Here is a 20,434-nt window from a genome sequence, read left to right on the forward strand (position 1 = left end):
AAGGCGATCGACCTAGAATGTGATGGCATGGTGCAGACCGCCATCACGGACGCCCAAAGTGAGAGAAAAGAGCTCCTCCTGGAAACCGCGTCACATCACTCTAGCACATCCAGACACTCGTCAAGGTCAGCAAGATCAGCGCAATCTAACGTGTCCAGCGCAAGCACCAGCACTACCAAGGCGCGAGCCACCGCAGAGGCCGCACGTGCCAGGGCCGAATATGGTCGGAGAGAGGCAGCCATAAGGGCAGAAAGAGCGCGTATAGAAGAGGAGGAGCAGAACGCCGCCAATGCCGCTGCCGCTGCCTCCATCGCCGCTGCCTCCACCGCCACTGCCTCCACTGCCTCTGCCAATGCCGCCGCTGCACGTAGAAAGGCCGAATTGGACACGGATCTAGAAGCTCTAAGCAAAGAAGAGGACGCCGCTGCCGCGATAGCCCAAGCCGAAGTCTTAGAAGCAGCTGCGAGACAGGATGGCGGCGAGCAACCGTACAGACGGATAGCCTCAGAGGATCCAGCCCAACGCACTGAAGACTACGTAAGGAGCCTCTTCAGTGTAAACACCAGCGCACCATCTCAACGCGACGGGAGCGACTTCACAGACACCGAAGACTTGCTAGGTCCACGAGGAGAAGACGCTCTTCCTTCAATGGTACATGATGCCTGGGATCCACATGCCAGCGTGCACACGGATGCACTACAACAGGCTCGCAATCCAGGTACACCCACACGGGAAAACACAGCCCCTCACACTGACCAGCAGTCATCACGCGTCCACGCCAAGAAAGAGGCGACCGCATGGACCCTCCCAGCAACTACTTCAGACCGTGACCAACATGCCGATGTCTCAGGCCTGACAGACCTGGCCAAGTACATGATCCGGCGTGACCTGTTGCAAACAGGACTTACCAACTTTGACGACCGTCCCGAGAACTACCGTATGTGGAAGTTCGCGTTCAAGGACACAGTCAAGAGCCTGGACGTCTCAGCTATGGAAGAACTCAGACTGTTAGCCAAATGGCTTGGAAAATAATCCATGAACATGCAAGGAGACTCGGGGCAGCAAATGCGAACCACCCCCAAGTAGGTCTTGACCTAGTATGGGAAAGGCTAGAAGAGTGCTATGGTAGCCCCGAAGCAGTCGAAGATTCGCTCTTCAAAAGCGTCGACAGCTTTCCCAGGATCACAATTAAAGACTACCTGCTGCAAGAGCTGGAGTTTGCAAGAAAAGACCATTCCTTAACAGGTCTCAACGTCCTAGACTCAGCTCGCGGAGTGAGACCCATCTTGGAGAAACTACCTTACAACCTCCAAGAAAGATGGATTTCGCAAGGCTCCAAATATATAAAACGGAGAAGCAAGTCGTCTTCCCCCCATTCTCATTCTTCTTGAGCTTCATCCGCGAAGCGGCAAGGACAAGAAACGATCCCAGTTTCATCTTGGGTGCGCAAACCACCCACAGTGCAAGCAACCTGAGGAATGAGAGACCAGTGGTAAGATACGGTAACACTCAAACACCCATCTCGGTCCACAGGACGGACATGTCTCCCACGACCCAAACTGCTCCCGATCAGTCTGTCGCCGGAGACGAGAAACCAAGGGACCCAAACAGGAAATGTCCCATACACAAGAAGCCACACCCACTTAACAGGTGCTTTGGGTTCAGGATGAAGTCCCTAGAGGAACGCAAGAAGTTACTCGGAGAATTTGGAGTTTGCTTCAGGTGCTGCAATTCCACGACTCACCTAGCCAGAGACTGTAAAGAAGACATCAAATGTGCAGTGTGCGAAAGTGACAAGCACGTAACATCTCTACATCCAGAGGCACTGATACTCCACCAACTCAACAACCCATCCTCCGTAGCGGAGCATGGCGGGGAGGAAGGAGAGACAACATCTGTCACGTCTCAGTGCACCGAGGTTTGCGGAAATGGAAGTTACAAAATGTCCTGCTCCAAAATATGCCTTGTCGCAGTGCACCCCAGGGACAACCTGAGAAGGGTATTCGGATGTACGCAATCCTCGACGATCAAAGTAACAGATCATTGGCGAAGACGGAATTCTTCAACTTATTCAACTCACAAGACAACGCCTCACCCTACACCCTCAGAACCTGTGCAGGGTCAACTGGAGACAACAGGGAGAAGAGCAAGCGATTACGTCATACGTTCAGTAGATAACAGAGTGAAGATAGCTCTCCCCACACTCATCGAGTGCAACAACCTGGCCGCAAACAGGGACGAGATTCCCACACCAGACGTGGCACCCCATCACCCGCACCTCAGAGGAATAGCCAACTACATCCCGCTGGTAGAACGAGGAGCCAAGATTTTGCTGCTGCTCGGTAGGGGCATCTTGAGGGTACATAAAGTCCGTAAACAGCGTAACGTACCCCACAACGCACCATACGCCCCAAAAACGTGACCTAGGATGGGTGATAGTGGGCAACGCGGGCACTGACAAAGGGCACGGACAAGACTATGTTGATGCCCGCAGAACGGTGATAACAGTATGTGGACACACATCCCTCTCTGAACCATGTCTTGGCTATCTCCAAGTGACAGGAGGAGGGCCAAGTGAAGAGAAGAGACAAGGTCATACCCCTGAGATCGACAAAAACATCCTCACATCAGGGGGATGTGACAATGGCCTAGGATGCTCAGTGGTTCAGACAACCAAGGATAACAAGTCGACTCCACCGAAGGAAGAAAGTAACCTCCGAAGGTGAAGACAAAAGGATCTCCCAAAAGAAAAGAAACAATCAGACAGTCCTCCTGAGAGCAATGACACAGCTGAGACGTACAGCCATTCCTCTCCACAGAATGTCAAGCGACAAAGCAGCCAGCTGCCATGGTTGGAATAGCCGCAAAGGATTGTACCCTGCAGGTGACGAAAAGACTGTTCTTTCACACACATAAGACGAGACAGTTGCAGAGACATTTCCCAAAAGGATTTACAAGGACAAAAGAGACTGTTCTTCGTCATGTCCAGGGAGAGAACAACCTCCTGAGCGCAGTCAACAAAGAGACACAAAGGCGTATCACCAAAATACGTGGAGACGTTCTCGCGCAAGAGGAATGCACCGATGACTTAGGGTGCACAGCGTTCCAGACCACAAGAGACGACGACAAGCAAAAACCATCGATGGAAGATAGAGGTTAACGTTCAAGTAACCCGATCAAATCCGTATAGTGTTCAGCCCCAGCGCTCAGCTCCAAGAAGTCTCCCTGAACGACGCCCTCTTTACTGGACTAGACTTGACAACCAGTCTTCCAGGAGTGTTGTTCCGCTTCCGCAAGGAGCCAAAAGCAATATCCTTCTGCCAAACGCCAGGTGATAGAGTGACAGTCTACCACGACTGGCATACCTAAAAGGGGATGCACTCTGTAGGTAAAACTACAGAGACAAAAATACTCTTCTCTCACAAGGCTAAAAGAAAACAGTGCCAGAGACTTTTACACAAAGACATTGTGGTGCAACCAGCTAACCTGGAGCTGTGCATCCACCCTGCATCCTTTGCCAAAGAACCTTGGCCAAGGGACTTTGAAACCAGTGATACCGGCCGGTGTCACATCGCTATGTGGACATGGACTCTTGCATTGTTTGAGAATGTGAGGTTATCTTTGTTATGCATTGCACATATGTTCCACATATTCCAGTTATACAGTGGTATCTCCAGATACCAGACGGGGAGTATCATTGAACAAGGATCACATTTCTGCCCGACCCCCTTCTGCTTGTCAGCTCCTTAAGTTCATCTGCAGACATTTGTTCCACATACACACACCGTGCGTGTGTGATATATCAATATGTTGCCCATTCTGCCTGTGAGCAGGCAGACAGTGAGTTGCTACAGCAACCTCTGAGATTCTTTTCAGAACAGGCTATTCTGCCCTCCCCTCTTGTTTGTCTCCAGATAGTCTGTCCCAAGACTATTCCTGCTACCCACATTGCCCCTCGCTTCCTTTTCCACCTAAGATCACAGTGAGTACAAACCTGACTGCATCCACCCCTGGTAAGGCCTTTCTGTCTTACCATAGTCCACCTCATAGAAGCATTCCACATAGAGAAGCACTCTCTACTCACACTACACCTACAAGTACCCGTTGTTTTGTACTTCTGCAATAAAGTTAAGAAAGACATTAAGGACTTGTGATGCTTTGGAAGAGGGAAGACATGAGTTAAAGCTAACTGAAGCTATTCATACCTCAAAACGTGACCCTAGTTTCAGGATAATAATCCTAATCTATAGGTTAGTATAGGGGAGACAAGCTGTTAAAGTATTCAGAGTTGTGGATTCCCCTCTCATGTGGATGAGGTGTTCATGCTTACAGTGAGATTGTAAACACACCGATACCCAACAAGCTCTGAGAAACCCCAAACATTACCACATAATATATATATGTGAATAAGTGTCAAAAGGAGTGCTAGTGGGCGTGGCTACATGTATACAACAAAGACAAACAAAGATGCCCAAAGCTACTTCCAATGTGACAAAAATACATACACAGTGCAATACCTATATATTCTTTTGAAATGGGTCATTTAGTTCAACCCTTTGGTCAAAGCGTCTTAAGCCTGCTAGCTGGGAATTTTAGGGGTTGTTAGGACCTGCTAACGGTTATGCCTTGAAGTGGCTAGCAGGCTTAAGATGCTTTGGCCAAAGGGTTGAACTAAATGATCATTTTTCAACAGAATATATACTGTACTGTAGGTATTGCACTGTGTATTTGTTTCACATTGGAAGTAGCTTTGGGCTTTGTTTGTTTTTTTGTGGTTTACAGTGAGATTGGTAAACATGAGTACCTAAGGGGTCAAAAGTTTAGAGGTTTTGTATATGTTGTTTTATTAAAATACTGCCATGTTAGGCATTATGCTGGGGGTGGGGGCCAGAGGAGAGTATTCTACTCAGCTGTTGAAAAAGAGCTTGCACTCGAAACGCGTTGGTGGGGGGCTCTGTACCCCATAATGCTGTTATATTTTTTTTGTAGAATCCATTAAACAATTTTTTATGGGAACTAGCTCTTATTGGATTTCCTTTATTTATATTTTTTGATCCTGTGTGTTTGGTGCCTGCTTTTTCCCATCTGCATTTCTACTCAGCTGTTCACATGTTCTCATACCTGGGCACAAGGGGATCTCCCCGGGTGTCCAGAGAAGTCCCTTGGGATCTTGGGTGCAAGCGTCACCCAGGTGTCTGGACAAGTTTTCCTCAGAGTCCAGAATACTGTTACATGCCAAGGACAGAGGAGATGGAGTCAACCTAGTGTATAGGTGACTCTGTTGATTTGTTTTGTTTTGTGTTTGTCTAGTCCCTGGTCTCCCGTATGTATCACCCTCCCCCCCGCCCCCCATCCCCTCTTAGCGGAGCAGGAGAACGGAGGTTCCTGGAGAGAATGGAAAAATTTCATGTGGTCCTGGGAGCTGATAGGTAATCCGACTCTGAGTTTGGTCTGGGTAAGCGAAAGACCTTTCACAGAAGAATGTCCATACACATTATATCACATAATGTCAAAGGCTTCAATAGCCCAAATAAGAGATTGCTAGCGTTAACAGATTATAATAGAAATAATCCCGACTTTATTCTATTACTTTGTAACTTCTTTACCTCTTTTTTTGCTACCTTAAACAAAATAGCTAAAGGGTACACAATTCTGTCAGGGGGCTTTAACAAGGTTCTCTATCCAGAGATAGATAAGTCTTCTCACACAAAGAAACTCCGGAAAGGAGACAAAACCACACTTATTAAGGGTTTAAGAGAAAGCCAATTGACAGATATGGAGAGATCTCCACCCGAGTGAGAGGGGTTACACGTTTTTTTCACATCCACATAAAAGTTATAGCAGAATAGACTACTTCTTTGTGTCTAATACACTGGTCCCAAAGATCTCCCATACCGGGATCCATGATATTTCATGGTCAGATCATGCACCGATAGAGCTGAGGTGCTTTCAAATTAACCTAGACTGACCAGTAGCAAATTGGAAACCAAATGAGTCTCATAAAGATCCCAGAAGTATATCAGACCATTAGTAAGGAAATTGACTATTTCTTCAAAATCAATAAAGATGGGAGGCGCATGCGCGAGGTCTAGGTGTATGGATGCCTAGAGTGTGAGCTCCGCACCCCTCGGCAACTAAAAAACACTCAAACAATATAAAAACCAATACTGCACCGACACACTTTATTCGAGCAAATACCCGGTATGTACCTGGCAGATACCTGGAATGCGCCACTCCTCACCTCTAACAAGCCCCGTTGCATTTGCCTTCCCAGCCTGGGTTCATGCCTGGCTGACGGGCGGCTGATCTGTTAAATGATAATGATTAGGATTTAATAGGCTGCAATGCTTCGCGTGTCTACCAGATGGCATAAATTCATGAATTGTAATGCAGTATATATATATATACTGTGCAGTATTGCAGCCAGCGGGAATAAAATGCTTCAATCCCTGCCTGGAAAATAACCCAATGCACTCAGGCAGAAAACAGTCACAAACCTCAATACACCCGGGTATACCCGAATTCGTGGGACTAGCCGAGCTCGAATAAAGTGTGTCGCCAGTGTAAAAGCCTCTGATAAAACCAACAAAACGGACAGGGAAAAATCCAGGAAGGCGACGAAACCGTCCACGGTACTTAATAAATATTTTAATAAATCGGACTCGGCGTGCAAAGATGGAGCGGGAACCCCGACTCCGTCCGCAGAGTCGGACTCAGAAGATGAACAGATACCGGAGGAACGCATTGATCCGGGGGACACTGAATCGATCACTCGGAAAGTGATGAGGGAATTCTGTAATGAAATGAAAGCCTATATGCACAAGGAGCTGGCTGACCTGAGTTGCGACATCAACAGCATTGGCGCCAGAACGGATGAGTTAGAGACAAGACTGGACTCTACGGTTAAAGCGGTCCGCAAGCAGGATAAAACCTCAGCCAATCTACAGGCTCAAATATATGAACTATCATGCAAACAAGAAGATGCGGAAAATCGGGACCGCCGCAATAATATCAGGGTGCGTGGCGTCCCTGAAGAGTTTGCAGACCCTGAGGACTTCATTACAAAATGGCTGACAAGCCTCTTCCCCAATAAACCTGAGTCGGATCTGCATCTGGACAGATGCCATAGAGCCCTCCGGTCAAAGCCGCAGCCTAACGACCCCCCAAGAGACATTATTGTTCGTCTCCATTATTTTTAAATAAAAGAAGCAGTTTGCCAAATTTCCAGGGCGTCGGGTACAATGGAGTTTGAGGGGGTTAAACTCCTGATATTTCAGGATCTGGCGCCTACAACTCTCGCCAAACGGAGGTCCCTCCTGCCCATAACCAGACTGCTCCGAGACAAAGGTGTGCGGTACCGCTGGGTTTTTCCCTTCGGCCTTATGGTATTTGTTACAGGGTACATGCAACTACACACGTGGGTTTCTTGACAAGGCTTATTTATTTAGCCTTAAAAGATATACAGCACACAAAAACAAAAATAGCTTTTCATCAGCAAACAAAAGAAAAAATGGCTTTTCATCAGCAAACAAAAGAAAATGGCTTTTTCTTCAGCAAACCAAACAAAACAGTTTTCTCTTGAGCAGACAGTCTATAAATAAGATAGCTACCCTTTTTCTATGCAGGGGACAGACAGTTCACAATTCATCTACTGTGCTAACAGACCTTGTGTCCGTAATCTCTTCAGCAGCTTACTCCTCTCTCTTCAACAGCCAGCCCCATGTGTCTGCAGCCTGGGGTTTTAACACACCTTGATTAGGCAGCTGGGTTCCAACTAATTGTCCTGAGGTTCCCAGCTGAAGTTAACCTAGTCAGTGCTGCACTGCAGACTAGACATAGGTTTTCCAGGCATATAGCTGGTGGCTTTTATTTACCCTGTCACAGTACTAAATAACGGAGCAGCCCACACTCTACGTTCCCTAGAAGAAAAGGGACAATGTCTGAAAAAATTGGGCCTACGGGGAGATTCCACTGACCTGGAGGGTGCTGGTGCGTCCTCCCCTGAGCCGGGCTGGAGCAGAGTGACGAATTCGGCGCAATAATCCCAAGAAAAGACTCTTAATTGATACCAATAATGGATCAATTAAGCCTTAAAAGGGCAATACCGGCAGACTGTTCATTTGTCCGCAAAAGGCCGGAGTAAAGTTGGACAATTCAAACCTACATCCTGACCTGGCAGCCATCTTGGTACACCCGGCCACAACACTGGATACTGGGTAAAGGAGGGAGGACATGGCACCCACCCGCAGATACGTTCCAGACGGATCACACAGAGGGTGCAGCGCGCCCTCCCCCCCCACCCCTCTCCGAAGCCAGAGTGACTGTTATGTTAGTAAGAGATGGAGCAGTAGCCCGAGTCCCGCGATGGAAGCTCCCAACCCCAGATACCGGAATCGCCCCCTTGTGTCCAGGACTAAGTACTACCTCCCTCTGCCTGATCCGACGGCTGGATGCCTTATACTATTTGCGTGTGTATGAAATATAAAAGAGTGAATGGGGAATAAATGGTCGTTGCAATATTAAGTGTGGTTACAAATATTTAGCTATATAGTCGCAGAGGGGAAATATCAATAGGGTCTTGGTAGCATAAAGGTGTTGGGTGGGTTTAGATGTGTCCTTATCAGGTAGGGATCTATATTTGAATACACACAGAAATTCACAAAAGGGGGCAGTTAGCACAGCCCTGAGGAAGTGTGCGCAAGCGCACAAAACGCATTGGGAAGTTCTTTTAGAGCTGTCTGTTGGTGAAGGAAGACGTGCAGTTGATCCAGGCTTGAAGTTGAAAAAAACGCTGTTCCTGGAAGTCCCGCCTTCCAGTAACGTGGCATCCGCCTGGAGGTTCCGCCCCTTAGTGACGCGGCATCCACCCGAGGCAGGGGAATCACAGGAAGGCTCTTCGGTTACCACTGCAGTGGATGAGCAGCACGGCGTTTATCTCCATTGCCTGTTATAACTTGCTATCTTGTGAGTAGGGTCCCAATTTTACCCCATCTGGACCTGGCGATTTTCTAGTCTTCTGGAACCCTTCATTTATGTTGTTTTATTAAATTAGCTTTTTATCACTATTAGCCTTGCTATTGTTTGTTTAGTTTGTCTGTCTTGTTTTGTCTTGTCATTTAGTGATTTGGGCTCTCATGTCAGTTATATTAGTTTGACATACTGCACCATAATTTTGTTTGTTTGTTTTTTCTTCACATAATTCTTCATGCACGGTGGGAGCTGCACAGCAATTCTTCCATCGTTTTTGCTGCAGAGGACTTTGTTGGGACTTTTATGATATCGTTTTGGACTTTCCATATCATTCTGAACTTGTAAGGCGGTTTTCCTTTTTTCTGTATTGCATTTAAGTGTCTGATTGTACAATCAGTACTCACCTGGCGGCCTAATTCCACCCAGACCAAGATTCATCATTTATTTTATATTTTATTGTTTATAGCGCTGATGTCACACTGTCTTTTTCTTTATGATAACTATCAGGTGCACTCTGGCTCTGGCTCCTACTTGGGGTTACCACGAGATTACGCCGCAACAACACAACACACCTTAGTGCGCCCACGAAAGGAATTAGGGATAGGCACAGGACCACTTCAGCCCAGTTACCCAGCACGACCGCATAACAGAATATAGCCCTGCAACGTGACGGGCGAGGAGGCACCAATGTAGAGGCACCTCCTAGGGGATATGGTTTGACATAAGGGGGCTAAGCATATAGATGATCGAAAGAAGCTGGGGGCATTAGAGGGGTACAAGGGAATAGGACAGTCGAGACTTTAATAAATACCTTAAGGCCACCCACGAAAAGGAGGGAGGTCAGTTCAGGTCAGGACAGTTGGCCACAGGGTATATACTAAAGATGACGTTACATATTTTCTCGGAGTTATACAAATTGTGTTTAATCATTTCCTGAGTTAATGTTATTAGTTGTTTAGGAGTGTTTAATAGCTTTTTAGTTCGAGCAGAGCCGAGGGGGGGAGTCTCCCATCCTCGGCCCTCGCTATGTTGCCAAGAGGGAATGCCCTGCGTAGACACAGGGCATTCAATAAAGACCTTTGGAAAGGAAAGGACCGAACCAGCTCGGTTAATCATGCACCAGGTAACGGTGCATGGGTTACAAACTTTCATCCAAAGGCTAGAGATCCAACAGGATCTCTGATCCCAAAAGGGTCTCCTAAGTTATTTTACTTTATGTTTAATTCCGTGTTTTTTTTTCCCACCCCTCCCCTTCCCGGTTGGGACAAAGGACAAGTCAGCAGTTCACCTATGACCCGGACAGAGGAAGAGCAGGTAAAGCACAATCACCCACAACACACAATACACTCTATGGTTAGGGCAGTACGAATAGATATTTTATAATAGGGTTGATAATCGTATATCATAATGTAAAGGGACTGAACAGCCCGGGTAAACGTCGAGTAGCTTTCGCTTACTACCAGAGGAAAAAAGCGGATATTATACTACTCCAGGAGACGCACTTCAGCACGCATAGCGCCCCAAAATACTTAGACAAACGGTACCAGCAATTCTACCTCTCATCCTCCACTAAGAAAACAAAAGAGGTAGCGATTATATTCCACAATAAATGTTCGTTTAAGGCGGAAAAGACAATCAAAGATAAAGACGGAAGGTATATAATCCTAATCGGCACCATAAATGGACAAACTCTAACACTAGCATCTATCTACGCACCGGGCGATCATGACCCCAACTTTTTTACATTAGTTTTCAACAAGTTGAATAAAGTTGCCCAGGGCCCAATAATAGTAGCAGGGGACTTTAATACAACCCTCAACCCTAAGCTTGACAGATCAGGCCCCCAGCAGCGACATACAAAAAAAACCTCTCACACGCTACGCTCGGGCCTGAAAGAGAACTGCCTCTTAGATATTTGGAGGGAGCAACACCCTCACGAGAGAGATTACACCTTTTTCTCGCACCCTCACTCATCTTATAGCAGAATCGACTACTTCTTTGTCTCTAGTAAACTGGTCCCAAAGATCTCCCATACTGGGATCCATGATATTTCATGGTCGGATCATGCGCCTATAGAGCTAATGTGCACCCAACTAATTCTAGACAGACCTGGAGCAAATTAGAAGCTAAATGAATCCCTCCTGAAAAATCCTGAAACCGCCCAATTAGTTGCCGAAGAAATAGATCAATACTTCAAATTAAACAAAGGATCAGTGAACTCCTATCTATCCCTCTGGAAGGCTCACAAGGCAACGTTACGAGGCGTACTAATCAGTATTGCCTCAAGAAGGAAAAAAGAAAGAGAGGCCAAAATAGGGTTACTACAATCCAAATTAAAAGCCCTCTCGGACAATCATAAGCATTCCAATAACCCCAGTTTACTCAAACAAATTAAAGACACCAAAATAGAACTAAACTTACTATTAACATCCCAGGCTGATATTTCCCTGAATTTGTCAAAGAGGAAATTTTTCTAGAAGGCAAACAAGCCAGATACTATGCTCGCAAACAAATTGAGAAACAGACCCCCTAACTATAGTATACAAGCCATTAGAAGATCCTCGGGTTCCATATCCGGAAACCCAAAAGCAATTGTTGAAGAATTTAAATTATACTACTAGAAATTATACAACGGGGATAAAATAGTGCATATTCAGAACACAGAATGAGCTTGTGAGTCCTTTCTTACAAGCTCAAAGTTGCCAAGACTGAAAGAGGGGGAAAGAGAGAGACTGAGTTGTGATTTTACCATGGAAGAGCTTGCCCTCGTAGTTGAAAACCTAAAGACCTCGAAGGCCCCGGGACCAGACGGCTTTTCGGGTCTGTATTATAAAAAATTTTGTAAATCCCTGGCCCCATATCTGCTCAACATGTTCAATGCGGTGTTAGCAGGAGATCCCTTCCCGGAAAACATGCTCCAAGCGTCAATCTCCATAATTCATAAACCTGGAAAAGATCCACTAGAGTGTAAAAGCTACAGGCCATCTCGCTTATTAATACTGATATAAAAATCTACGCTAAATTGATTGCCAACAGATTAAGTCAGATCCTACCTAGGCTTATACACCCAGATCAAGTCGGCTTCATTAAAGATAGACAAGTGGGAGACAACATCCGACGAATCATTGATCTGTTAGAAATAGCCAATTCACAAAAAGTACAAATTATGGTGTTAAGTCTAGATGCAGAAAAAGCATTCAATAGGATCGACTGGGCATACCTAAAAGCTACGCTTGGAGCATTTGGATTCGAGAGTAAGTTAACTTCAGCTACCATGGCATACCATATGCAGGTCCGACAGCTAAAGTCATACACCAAGGTTTCCCATCAGATCTATTTAAGATTAAGAGTGGCACGAGACAGGGCTGTCCCCTCTCGCCCCTATTCTTTGCCATGTGTATGGAGCCCCTAGCGGCTCAAGTAAGAGATAACCCGGATATTTCAGGGCTCAAAATAGAGGATCAATCCCACAAGATAGCTCTTTACGCAGATGATGTCCTAATGGTCCTGTCAAAACTGCTCACCTCTCTCCCCAATCTCTTCAGCTTGTTAGACAGGTTTAACAAAATTTCAGGGTTTAAAATTAACCAATCAAAATCAGAGGCCTTGAACGTCACTTTACCAAAATCGGACGAAAAACTGATCTCCCTAAATTTTAATTTCCGTTGGCAGCACTCAGCGATCAAATACCTAGGAGCATTTATCACTAGCAATTTTAAGTCGGTTTATAAAGCAAAGTATCCCAAGTTAATCAAAGCACTGAAGGAAAATATAAGGCGGTGGGCGAAATTCAATATCTCATGGATAGGCAAAATATATAGCATAAAAATGAATATTCTCCCACGCATCTTATACTTGTTCCAAACGCTCCCAGTGCCGTTGAACCTGAAAGAAATTAGCGAGTTACAAGCCTCTATCTCTTCATTTATATGGGGGGATAAAAGGGCTAGAATTAAAAAGCAGACCCTACTGAAACAACTGATGGAGGGGGGCTTGGCAGTACCTAGCTTGATATCATACTATCGTGCGGCCCAATTATGCCAACTTTCCCAGTGGCAGATACACCCTGATTTGAAGAGATGGTTTGCATAGGAGAGCAAGGCTTGCTCCCCATTGGAGCTAAGCAATTTATTATGGACCCCAAAAATAGAAAGAAAAAATGCTATACACCCGCCGCTATCCTCAATGACCAACTCATTAGCCATCTGGGATGCTACCAAATTTAAATGTGGACTGACAGCCAAAAATACCCTGATGACTCCCCTCTGGGGAAACCCCCACTTTGCTCCAGGTATACATAGCGCAAACTTTCAAGTCTGGAAACATAACAATATAGCGAGATTAAAAGATCTGGAGGATAGAAACAAAATCATAACATTTGAACAAATTAGAGCGGATAAAAATATCCCACTTACAGAATTTTATAGATACCTCCAGATCAGAGCCTTTTTCAATAACTCTAACCCAGACCCCCCATTAAAAACATTTGAAAAGCTCTGTCTAAGAGAGACAAATACAAAGGGACTTACATCGCAGATGTATAGAGAAGTGGTCGGTTCTAGCGCCAAAGTAACCCACAAATTAGGGATAATGCTAAAGTGGGAAGCTGATATGGGCGAGACCATAGGGCTAGATGAATGGACGCAGATAGCAACAGCAGCTGCCAAGAGTTCAATCTGTACAACATTAAAGGAGAACGCATATAAAGTCCTAATGAGGTGGTATTTTACCCCGCTTAGACTCTCAAAGTTTGTAAAAGGCAGCTCCCCATTGTGCCCTAGGCAATGTGGAGATTCCGCCGATCTGTTACATATGCTGTGGTCTTGCCCCCGGCTGATCCCGTTTTTGGAGTAAGATCAAAGATTGGCTACAGAGGATTTTGGGCCTCGAGATTCCATTTGATCCCGGACTTTTCTTACTTGGTAGAGCCCGACAGGGTATCGCAAAAATAGATCTCAAACTAATAGCTAATTTTGCTACAGCTGTGAGGTGCGAGATCGCAGCATTATGGAAACAAAGTGAAATTCCTTCGATCCCCAAGATTCGTAACAGAATTTGGTATGTATGCCAGATGGAAAAATTAACGAGTTTAGTTAATGACACTGGCGAAAATTTCCTAAAGGTCTGGACGCCTTGGCTGGCCTAGACAGACATCTCAGGGGTTGAGAGAACCACGATATTGCTTTAATATTCTGTAAATGCGTTCTCCTGTGATGCAGTAGTTAATTAGACTCCAGAGGGATACAAGGTGTAGACTAACTGCAAAACAGATAAATTATTATGTATTACCATCAAAAAGTAGCAGATAAACAGCGGGTCCACAGGCGTTGAACGGTGTCGTGGCCTCCCATCTCCCCTCGCCCCCCCCCCCACCCCCCCTCCCTTCCTCAGTTATGTATTATGTATTATTTACTACTTATTTTTATGTTTATGTTATCTTGTTAAATATTGAGCAATGTTTATGTACAGCTAAGATGCACATGTGATATTGATATCGCATGACGCAGTACTGGTTATAAGATTTATCAATGCTGTGTTTTCAAAAATAATAACAACAACAAGTTATAAAAAAAAAATCAATAAAGATAGTGGGCCAGCACAATCTACTTTATGGGAAGCCCATAAGGACACCCTTAGGTATGTCCTTTCATTCTACTGGACACAGATCCAATGGTGGTTTTTCTCCCTCCTAACAGAGGTAAATGAGAATTTTAATCCCAATAGAGATATATCTTAGTATTTTATCTGGTAGTGTTAGAACTTGCGAACAGGTGTCTAGCTTGTCGTGGCTCGCAAGCTTACAACGCTTTGGCCAAAGGGTTACACTAAATGACCCTTTTTCAAGATAATATACAAGTATTTTACTGTGTATTTTTGTCATATTGGATGTAGCATTGGGCTTCTCTGTCGTTTGTTGTAAGTCATATTCTACCCAGACTGATCTACCCGGATCAGGTGGGATTTATCAAGGGAAGACAAGCGGCAGACAACACCAGATGTATTATAGATCAAATCAAATTGGCAAATACTAAAAAGATCCCATCCTTGGTGTTGAGTCTTGATGCTGAAAAAGCCTTTGATAGGATAGATTGACCTTTCCTTAACGCGACGCTTGGAGAGTTTGGCTTTGGAGGAAGATTTTATAAAGCAATCTTGGCTTTATATGACAATCCAGCGGCAAGGGTAGGACACCAAGGGTTCCCATCGGATTTGTTTCAAATAAAGAGTGGTACGAGGCAGGGGTGCCATCTATCCCCCTTGCTTTTTGCCCTATGCATTGAGCCCCTGGCCGCACAAATTTGGAATAACCCGTACATTTCAGGAATACAGACCCAGAAGCAGTCCCATAAAGTGGCACTGTATGCAGACGACATTATTTTAATGCTGTCCAAGCCCCTAACTTCTCTGCCTAATGTATTTAATTTACTAAAATATCTGTGTTTAAAATCAACCAAGCAAAATCGGAAGTGTTAAGTATAAATCTTCCAAAGGAAATGGAGAAATTGATAGACATCAATTTTAATTTCAAATTGCAATCTTCTGCAATTAAATATCTTGGGGTTAACATTGCAAAGAATTATGATACATTATATAAAGCAAATTATCAAAAACTGCTTAAATTCATAAGAGAGAATTTGCGTGTGTGGTCCAAATACAATATTTCTTGGGTAGACAAGATTCATTGTGTAAAAATGTACCTTCTTTCTCTTATTTTGTACCTGTTTCAAATACTTACGATACTTACTGTCCAGAAGGACATACTCTCACTCCAATCTCTCATCTCTAAATTCATTTGGAAAAACAAAAAGCCGAGAGTTAAAAGTAAAATATTAAAAAGACCGACACTAGCAGGAGGATTAGCTGTACCTTGCTTGTTATCATATTATAGAGCGGCCCAATTATGTCAAATTTCCCAATGGCACGTGGATCCTAGTCTTAAAAGATGGGTGGCATTGTAGAGTGAATATTGTGCGCCAATTGAATTGAACAATTTAATTTGGTCTCCTAAAAAGATTATTAAATCTATACAGGAACTGCTACCCGCTATAACCAATTCTCTGGCAGTCTGAGATGCCGCCAAATTTTGATGTTCACTGACTGGCCCCATTATTCAATAATCCTCACTTTGCTCTAGGTCTGAATAGTAAGAATTTTATGATTTGGAAACAGAGTGGATTTATGAGACTCAAGGACCTGGAGGGTAGAAAAAACATCAAGACATTTGATCAAATTAAATCCGAAAAAGATATATCAAACACCGAATTTTTTGGATACATCCAGGTTCAAGCATTCTATACCACACTCTCCCCCCGCTCGGCACTAACAAATTTCGAACAGCTCTGCATATTGGCAACAGATACTAGGGGACTCACATCTAGAATGTACAGGGAAGTGGTCTGTTCTAGCAAAGATTATGACTAAAAGCTGATTTACAGTACATGAAGCAGTGAAAGACGACTTTGGAGAGCCACTAGAGGAGGAGGGATTAAGATCTTAATGGCGGTAGCTAAGAGCTCAATCTGTACGACGTTAAAGGAGAACACATATAAAGTCCTAATGAGATGGTATCACACCCCGTTAAAACTTTCTAAATATGTTCCAGGGTACTCACCATTGTGTCCCAAACAACATGGAGAGCCTACAGACTTGCTTCATATGCAGTGGTCCTGCCCTCATGTAGCTCCTTTATGGGAAAAAAATAGAGATTGGCTACAGAGGATTTTTGACCTCACCATTCCCCTAGACCCCTGGCTATTCCTCTTGAATAGACACACACCGGGACTACCTAAAGTGTAACATAAATTTGTTGCTCATTTTGCAACAGCAACGAGGTGCGAGCTCAGAGCATTATGGAAGAAGACAGAGATTTCATCTATCCCAAAGATTAACGCACATTCCCAGCTAGCTCAAACTCCCACACCCACCACATCATGAATATATATTTATGTCAACAAGAGAGTTACTGAGTGTGGCAATTGTATATAACAAGAGACAGGGGTGCCCAATGCTACATCCCATTGACAAAACATATATGGTAAAAAGTATAAAGTAAAATACTTCAATAATAATAATAAATACTTGGTTATTTAGTTAACCCTTTGGCCGAAGCATCATAAGCCTGCATACCAACGCCAAGGTATAACCAAATTAATGTAGGTCCTACACTACACTGTGAACACTTCCTTTTACCTCTGTAAGAGGGGAATAACCATCATAGGTCCTGTTCTTGCAGCAAATGAAAAGACCTCCCAAGTTAAAAAGGTGAAGGAGGAGGAGTGAGCTCTGGGGGGAGGTGCCACCAGCCTCCAAGCAACTGCTACCAGTCAGAAATTTATTAACACACATTCCCTGCTAGCTCAAACTCCCACACCCATCACATCATGAATATATATTTATGTCAACAAGAGAGCTACTGAGCGTGGAAATTGCAGTTGCTTGGAGGCTGGGAAGAAATAAGCGCCTAGTATGGTCCCAAGGATCCCCACATAATGCAAAGCATAACAGCCTCCCTTAAGCAATATCCAGAATATTATAATAAGAGGTACAGCATATAAGAAGGCTATTGCTTATTACCTGTTGTATACCCTCTCTTGTGACCTGCAAATCTAGGGTGTGCAGCATCTGTGGGGTAAATATGTAGTCTTCTGTAGAGAAACATAGCACAAATAGCGAACCGGAAAAAATTGTGATCAAGTGGTAACTCCCACAAAAATCAATTAGTTGATAACATGGATAGCCAGTAAAAAACGCACCTATGCATTTCGAGACGTGGCTCTTTATCAAGGTTTGAAATACAAAGAAAGGTACATAAAATGTAAACATACCTGAAACGTGTGGGAGTGTGTCATGAATTGGCGACCCACAAATGTGATGCCATGCTTCTGCATGTGTACAATATCACTCCTCATAGGCTGCATGAGTCAGCTGACCCACAATAGAACATACAAAACTTTATAGACAACACATTGCCCAATAAGATACACATGCAGAAAAAAACTCAAAAGGTAGCAAATAAATATATACAATAACGTGAGTCAAAGGAATACAAATGATTAAACACTTCCCTTCAGTTGTTACAGACGGAATCATTAGAAACCTCACTAGATAGATGAAACTATCAAATCAAATAATAAAAACAAAAATATTTAGGGTAGTTGGTGGAAAGACCAAATGAAACAGAGAAACCTCTGTTTAACCTATGAAATACTATACACTCTTTCTAATCCTACAAAAGGTAGTTGTTAGATAGTTGAAAAAAATACATGTGTCCATCAAGTTCAACCTATGCTAAATTTAGACGACAGATACTTTATCATGTATCCGTACTTATAGTATATTGATCCAGACGAAGGCAAACAAAAAATTCCAATGAAATATGATCAATGATATCTCATAGGCTGAAAAATAAATTCCTTCCTGACTCCAAGAATTGGATTACAGATTACTCCCTGGATCAACATTCTTCCCATGTTTACTTATTTGGTATATCCCTGATACCTTTCCTTTCTAAAAAGATGTCCAACCTTTCTTTTAACAAATCTATTTTATCTGCCACCCCAGGCTCCATGGATAATGAATTCCACATTTTAACTGCACTTACTGTAAAGGACCCTTTCCTTTATTGCTGGTGAAATCTCCTTTCCTCCAACCTTAAGGGTTGACCCTGAGTCCTTTGTACTGCCCCTGGGATGAATAGTTATTTTGAAAGCTCCTTGTTCTGTCTCTGAATGTATTTGTATACAGTAGTTATCAAATCCCCTCTTAGATGCTTCTTTTCTAATGTAAATAAATCTAATTTTGCTAGCCTCTCCTCATAAATTAGATTGCCCATCCCCTTTATTAATTTGGTGGCTCTTCTCTGCTCTCTCTCTAGTTGCATAATGTATTTTATAAGGAGTGGTGCCCAAAACTATATCCATACTCAAGGTGTGATCTCATCAATGCTTTACAAAGGGGCATAAATATGTTTACTTCCCTCCACCATTGCCCGTTCAATTCAAGATAAGATCTTGTTTACCTTTTCAGCTACTGCATGACTTTGGGCACTATTGTATTGTATTGTATGTCTTTATTTATATAGCGCCATTAATGTACATAGCGCTTCACTATTGCTAAGCCTGCTGCCTACATGCACTCCTAAATCCTTCTCCATCAAGGATTCCCCTAATTTATTCCCATTTAATTTGTGTTACCTATTTATTCTTGCTTCCCAAATGTATATCCTTACATATACTTGTATTAAACCTCATCTGCCATTTACCTGCCCAAGTTTCCAGTCTCCCCAAGTCCTTCTGAAGAGAAACTACATCCTGCTCTAATTCTTCTACATTACACAATTTTGTGTCATCAGCAAAGATGTAGACTTTGCTCTCTATGCCAACCTCATGGTCATTTATAAACATGTTAAAAAGCAGGGGTCCCAGTACCGATCCCCAAGGTACTCCACTCACGACCTTTAGCCAACCTGAAAAAGTTCCATTTATGACAACCCTCTGTTGTCTGTCCTTCAAAAAGTTTCCAATCAGGTGCATATATTTTTACGGAGTCCAATTTTCTTTATTTTGTACACCAACCTCTTGTGGAAACCGTATCAAAAGCCTTTGCAAAATCTAAGTAGACCACATCAACTGCATTACCCTGGTCTAAATTCATACTTACCTCCTCAAAGAAACAAATAAGTTTAGTTTGGCATGATCTATCCTTCATAAATCCATGCTTACTATTACTAATAATGTTGTTTTCCATTAGGTATTCCTGAATATTATCCCGTATTAAACCTCCAAGTAATTTCCCCACTATTGAGGTCAGCTTACAGGTCTGCAATTCCCCAGTTGTGATCCAGCTCCCTTTTTAAATATAGGCACCACATCTGCTTTACCCAAATCTTGTGGTACTGAGCCCATGGAAATGGAGTCTTTGAATATTAAATATAATGGTTTGGCTATTACTGAACTTAACTCCTTGAGAACTCTTGGATGAATGCTATAGGGGCCAAGTGCCTAATTTACTTAAATTTTTTAAGCCGAATATAAACTTCTTCCTCAGTTAACCAATTGTTCATTAATATAAAGGTTGTGGCTTCCTCCTGTGGCACTACTATTGAAATTGATTCTTCCTTGGTAAACACAGAGGCAAAGAATTTGTTTAATACCTCTGCTTTTCCCTTATCTCCAATAATCTGCCTGCCTATCTCGCACTGAAAGTGCCCTGTATTTTCTTTTCTGATTTTTTTTTGTTATTTGGGTACTTAAAGATCTTTTTGGGGTTGATCTTACTTTCTATTGCAATACTTTTTTCATTATCCATCTTTGCTAATTTGATTGCAATTTTTGTTACATTCCTTATAATTCTGATATGATGCCTCCGTCCCTTCTGACTTGAAGAATCTAAATGTCTGCTTCTTCTTTTCCATTCCCTCCCCTACCTGTTTATTTAGCCACATTGGTTTTGACTTATTTCTTTT

The sequence above is a fragment of the Ascaphus truei genome, chromosome 4 (assembly GCF_040206685.1).
Source record: "Ascaphus truei isolate aAscTru1 chromosome 4, aAscTru1.hap1, whole genome shotgun sequence".
In the NCBI taxonomy this organism is placed as follows: Eukaryota; Metazoa; Chordata; class Amphibia; order Anura; family Ascaphidae; genus Ascaphus; species Ascaphus truei.